Source organism: Cervus canadensis, chromosome 24 (assembly GCF_019320065.1).
Source record: "Cervus canadensis isolate Bull #8, Minnesota chromosome 24, ASM1932006v1, whole genome shotgun sequence".
In the NCBI taxonomy this organism is placed as follows: Eukaryota; Metazoa; Chordata; class Mammalia; order Artiodactyla; family Cervidae; genus Cervus; species Cervus canadensis.
Genome location: NC_057409.1, coordinates 11,347,351 through 11,353,491, shown reverse-complemented (window position 1 = coordinate 11,353,491; position 6,141 = coordinate 11,347,351).

Here is a 6,141-nt window from a genome sequence, read left to right as displayed (position 1 = left end):
GGGCTGCAGTGTGGGGGTCGGAGAAACTGGACCGTATGGCTTGAGAGCTGCTCTCCGCAGGACTGGGGTGACTGATAGGTAGATGGACAGATAGAGAGTCCCCACTGGGCCCTGGCTTTTTTGGCACAAAGGATGGGAGGATGTCTGGCTGGGCATACTGCCAACGCCAGGGCTCCCCTGACCAAGGGGCCTTGCCCACAGGACTCTCGCCTTGAGAATCCCAGGCTGTGGAGGGCCAGCCTCTGGTCCCTGCCCCCATCACCAGTGCCAGGGAGCTCCCTGGCTCATCTGCAGTGTGATCTGTCTCCAAATGGAGGAGCCACCCCCCTGCTGTTTCCGTGGCAAGGACTCCTAGCTGTCTCCCAGCATCCATTTCCCAGCCTCCCTTGGAGCTGAGCGTGGCCACAGGCCCCAGTTCCGACCAATGGGAAAGAAGCATTCCATTCTCCCTGGTTGGTCTGCAGACTCAGACAGGGAATATTGAGCATCTTCAATGATGAAGATAGGGAGGGTGCTGCACCCTAAAGATGACAAAGCAAAACAATGGAAGGAGCATGGGTCTCTAACTCTGGTGGTGGTGGTGGGGTCTCCTTATTGACGCTGCACGGCTAGTGCTCCAGCTATAAAGAGAAATAAATACATGTTTAACTTGCTTAATATCATTGTTCTTAACTTCTGCGCTGGCAACATCAGCAGTTTCCTTGTTCGGTCATTGAAATAAGACAATCACACGACTAGCTACTATTTAACAGGTGCTTACTGCACCAGATGTATTAGTCAGCTTTCACTAGGTTATGCTGCGGTAACAAATCACTCCAATCTCAGTGGTGTACAACAAACACAGGCTTCCTGATGGTGTTACACGTTGGCGGTGTGAGTTGTCTCCAGCCCTGCTCCACTCGAAGACATGCCTCCCTGAACAGTGCTGCTATTCCTAGCTTACAAGGGAGGAGGGGAAAACACGTAGGTGTCATTTTCTTGGGTGAGGTTTCTTGCTCTGAGGTTCCTACTGTGACCTGTCCGCTGTGAGCCCTCCAGAGGGAACGAAGGGGAAAAAGATCTTGGCTGGGAACCTCCAGCTTCTGTCCTTTGCTGGGCACACATCATGGCTGAAGCCATGGGTGGCAGATAGGTGCCCAAGGTCACATTTCTGGCCAGCAGGAAATCTTGCTAGGAGATCACTCAACTCCCAAGGTCCCATCTTTCCCATAGCCTGGCAGTCACCGTCAGGACCCAGCACCCTCCCCCAGGCTTCAGAGAGAATCTACATTTCTAGCCCTTACTCATTCGGACCTTGGACCAGGGAGAGACACCTGATCCAAGCTGAGCCAATCCAAATATTCAAGAAATTGAAAAAGGACACAGAAGATGAGATAGAATATTGAAACTAAGTTAACAGCAGTAGAAATAGTAACAGTGAAAATAACGGCAGCTAAGGTGTATCAGGCGCTTCTGGGTAGGATCTGTGAGTGCTTGACAAGTATGAAATCCTGCTAACTGGCACGGAGTCAGATGAAGTGATCTGAGTCTCAGAGAGAGGAAAGGACTGCCCTGAGGTTATCTGGGCACACATACCTCTGTCTCCCCTGGGATTAACTTCTTGAACATTCCAGGATCTTCAAGACCTGGTACCAGATCCCCTCCTACCCCATCCCCCGCCCTCCCCCAGCCTTCTCCAAATGACTCACAATTCCTTTCCTTCCCGCCTCCACGGCCCTGCCCTTGCAGCGACTTCTGCCTGATCTTCTCCAAGTCCCTGCTCAAATACCTCCTCTTCCAGAAAGCCTTCATCACCCCTCTCCTCCACTGCAGATGCCCCAGGCCCCCAGTGCTGGACAAAACCCAGAGACCACGAGCGGGGCTCCCTTCATGTGTCCACCTTCCCTGCAGATCGGCCTCCTTAAGGGCAGGGCCCGCTTCGGGTGGGAACTGGGTCCCGAGCCCTCTTGTGCCCGTCCCACTGCATCCTCTTGGAGCGGGGGATTATGTTTATATCACAACATCGTTTTACAGAGAAGGGAGAGGCAGGCTCGGGAACACAGAGTGGTCTCCCCTGGGCCACACAGCCTGGTAAGTGGCTGAGCCACAGTTCCAGCCTCAGTCTCAGATGCCTCGGTCTGGGCCCTGAACTAAATCACTTCTTTCTCTACCTTCCTTCACTCCTATCTCTGAAAAAGGAGGCGAGGAGGGTCCCAGAGTAGGGGTGAAGCAAGGGAACTGGGAGGGGTCTGGGTGGGCAGAGGCGAAAGCAGCTGGCTTCAAAGACAGAAGCACAGGGCCTGGGAAGTGGGGGCTGCTGCTTCCAGACACTTCCCGTGGCTTCCGGGGGCCTCATCTCCCTCTGCAGGTGCTACGGTTCCCCACTGCTCCTGGGTCAGCCCCAGCGCCACATCACGTCACTGCTCTCACATGCTCGTGGAGAAACAATTCAGGTTTCACACCGACAATCTGTAAAGTCCTTCCCCAGGTACACAGGGATCCAGCCTGTCCTGTTTTCAAACCTCCAAGGGCTCGCCGTGCCAGGGGGGTGAGCCCCAGATTCTGAGTCTCCTGCTTTGAGGTGCTCTGTAATCTGGCCCTGACCCCCTCTCATGCCATCCTCTGCTCCCCTCTAGCATGTGACCCCCACCCATGCCTCCAGGTTGCCTGCCTGCTCGCCTGGAATGTCTCCCCGCTCTGCAGCCGGAAAACTACTCTGACCCTGAGATCCAGCAGGAGGACTCCTCCTCCATGAAGTCCTCCCTGCTGCCTGCCCCCGACATGGGGTCAGCTGCTGCTTCCTCAACTTTTGGTGGCTGGTCTTTTTACCACTCCCACCAGAAGCATCTGGATGGGGGCCCAGGGCTGATGCCTCTCTGGTCCCCACAGCCAACCCAGAGGAGGTGGCTAAGGAGACACAATCGCTAGCCTCAGCTTCACATTTTATTGGTGTAAGAACCAGCTAAAGGCCAGAAAAACTCTAACGTGGGCCTCCATCCTCATCATAGCCCTTTGGGGTCATTCCAACCATTGTTCCCACTTTGCAGAGCAGGGAACAGAGGCAGAAAGCAGGGAGCTGGTTGGGCCGCAGTCACGGGACTAGTGGGAGGTTGTGTAACATCGTAGTTAAATCCAGTCACCAGCTGTGCCACCAACCGGCTGTGTGACCACAGGCAAGCCTGGATCTCACTGTCCCTGTCTCTGTACGTGTGACAAGGGGTGACGGCGGTGCCTCACTCTCACAGCTGCCTGGCACACTTAGGGAGGTAACGGGGATGAAGGGCCCGGCATCAGGGGAGCTCGGCGCGATGGTGGTGTTCCTGTTGTTGTCTCTCTGTCTAGGGGCTCAGGTAGGAGGCTGGCTTCATCCTGTTCCCCCAGCGGGGTGGGTCTCAGCCCCCTGCCCTTCCAGTGTCACCCCAGCTTTTCTCTGGACTGCGGAGGGCAGCGGAGATGGGGAGCTGGTTCTGCCTGTGGCCCCGAGACACCTGGTGAGAAGCCCAGCTTGCCCAGCTCAGAGCTTCCCTGGGTGGGAGGAGATGGCTTTGGGGTCCATATCCCAGAGCCCTCTAAGGCCTTGAGCCCCGGTGGGACCTGTGAGTCTGGGGCTTGAAGCCCAGCTCGCTATTTACCAGCCGGGTCATCCTGGTCAGCTGTTGGTCTCCAGGGGGCCTCGGGACTGGGCTTCTGGACTCTACTTACCCACCAGTTCTCACTGAATGGGCACACCAGCCCTTTCCTCCTTGGGAAGGTCACGTTACACACGCAGGGGCTGTGACCTGGCTGAGGGCACCCAGCAAATGACTGAGCAGCATGATCAAACCTGGGGCTCAGAGCCAGGCTTCCACTCTGAACCAGGGTTCTGAATTCTTAGTTGAGGCTGTGGCTTCGTTGCGGGGGTGGGAGAGGCAGCCCACTGGCACAGGGCTGTGAAGGTTTTAGAAACCTCTGGGGCTCAGGCAAGAAATCCAGGGCAAACAAGCTCCGGGCAGATGCACTGTTCCTGAAAATGAAGATGAGAGAAGATGGATTCCCAGGTCCTGCGGATGTGTTCCCCCAGGGTGGGGCTGGGACATACAGGCGTCAATAGTCGCTTCCTCCCCATGGTGGCTTCTGGAAAGTACCTGGAGCCTCAGTTAGGCAGGGACCTCAGGGTCACCGTGTCTTTCTCTGCCTTCACAGAGAAGGCTCAGGGTAGCATGCTGACCACTGTGGTCCCTAGGGGACAGCTCACCCAGGCCCCTCCTGGTTCAGAAGTGGAGGGGTCCAGGTCACACAAGGCCAGGGCACAATTCGAGATCAGTGTCCCAATATTGAGACACTGGCTATCTACACACTAATCTTCAAAACAACCCCGGGAGTATTACTCCCTGCTTTTTTACAGATGGGGAAACAGAGAGGGTTTTTTTTTGTTTTTTTTTTTTACCTCCTGTTGCCTGAAATGGGCCCCAGGGGTAGAAATTAGGAAGGTGCCCAGGGGTGGGGGAGACAGGCCAGTTGAAGGCCAGCGGTGGGCAAGACAGGCCAAGCCCTGCCCCTGAGAGCTCATGGCCACAGGGGACACTGGCAGGAATTAGACTCGGTTCCCAAACACTGTGTGTGTGTGTGTGTGTGTGTGTGTGTGTGTGTGTGTGTGTGTGTGTGTGTGTGTGTGTGTGTGTGTGTGTGTGTGTGTGTGTGTGTGTGTGTGTGTAGGTGGTGGGGGCGGGGGGAGGGTAACAGAAGGGTAGAGGACGGGCTGGGCTGGGGGCCCAGGGGAAGCCCAGCAAAGGTCTGAAGGATGATGAGTAGGAGGCAAGAGGACCACAGGGGCATAAGAGCTCCCAACAGGGGGCAAGGCAAGTGCCAAGCTCCGGAGGCCAGAACACAGAGGGTTTGGGGATAGAAACAAGTTCAGCTACCCAGGAGGCAGGAGTGAGAGGGCGGGGCTGGTTTGTGGAAGGAAGAGGGATCTAAACTCCACTCCAGTTATTCTTGCCTGGAAAATCCCACGGAGGAGAAGCCTGGCGGGCTACAGTCCATAGGCTTGCAACGAGTCGGACACTACTGAAGCGACATAGCACACAGCACACAAACTACACTTGGAAAAAAACTGGGGAGCCCCTGAGGGCTTGAAGCAGGGAGTGAGTGAGGAGTTCAGATTCACCCAGCTCTGAGACCTGGGTTCATCTGATCCCTAGTAAAAAGATGCTCCGTGCCCACCTGTGGAAGACAGAGGCCTGGCCTGCAGCAGGACAGGAGCGCTGGGGCGCTAATTCAAGACCCCTGGACCAGGGTCCACAGAGGCTTGATGGATTAGACAGAAGGGTTAAAGGAAGGTGCCCCAGGTGATCCCTTAAGTATCTGGCCTTAGGGTGGGTGATGGGGCCATTCACAAAGTGAGGAGAAGGAAAGAGCAGGAACCGACTGCTCCCCGCTGTCCAGGCAGATGGTTGGCTGCTGGAAGCGGGGCTCCTCCTGGGGCCCAGGATGGAAGCAGCCCCAACACTGGGGAAGGCAGAGTGCTGAGGAGGGCAGAAGGCGGGAGGAACAGGTGGTAAACGGCAGGGCAGGCGGGGCAGCGGGACGAGGCCCGGGAGACCCCGGGTTAGCCCCTGGAGTTGGTAACCCAGTGAGCCGGGAGGGGCAGCGGGGTCGGGTGGGGCTTGGGGAAACGCTGAGAGGGCGGAGATGGGGTCCGTGTGTAAGGAGCGGACCGAGAGCGAGACGAAAGGTCCTCCAGCGGAGCAAGAAGCGGGAGGAGGCAGGAAGGAGGCTGCGGCCACGGTGGAGCGCCGGCCACAGCCCAGACGCGAGCCTCGCGGCCCACGCGGGCGGCAGGAAGGCGGTCTCGGACCCGCAGGGATGCGGCTCTGGGGCCGAGGCTCAGCCTCCCCCTCTGGCGGCCTCCTCGGGGACCCGGGCCTCCGCGCGGTCGGCCCACCGGGGGAGGCCCCGCCCCCAGCAGTGGCCTCGGTCTCTCCCGAGGATGCTCGGTCGCCGGTGGCAGGGCGAGGCGGCTTCCGGGGCGCCTACGCCACCCCTGGTCTCCTCTGCTGAGCCAGAGGACGGGAGCCTGGGTTCGAGGCCGAGTTGTGCCGTGTGGCTCCGGGACCCGGCAGCGGGCTTGGGGCGGGGGGCCAGAGTTCCCCCTCCTGGCCCCTCGGCGCACAGCCGGGTCTC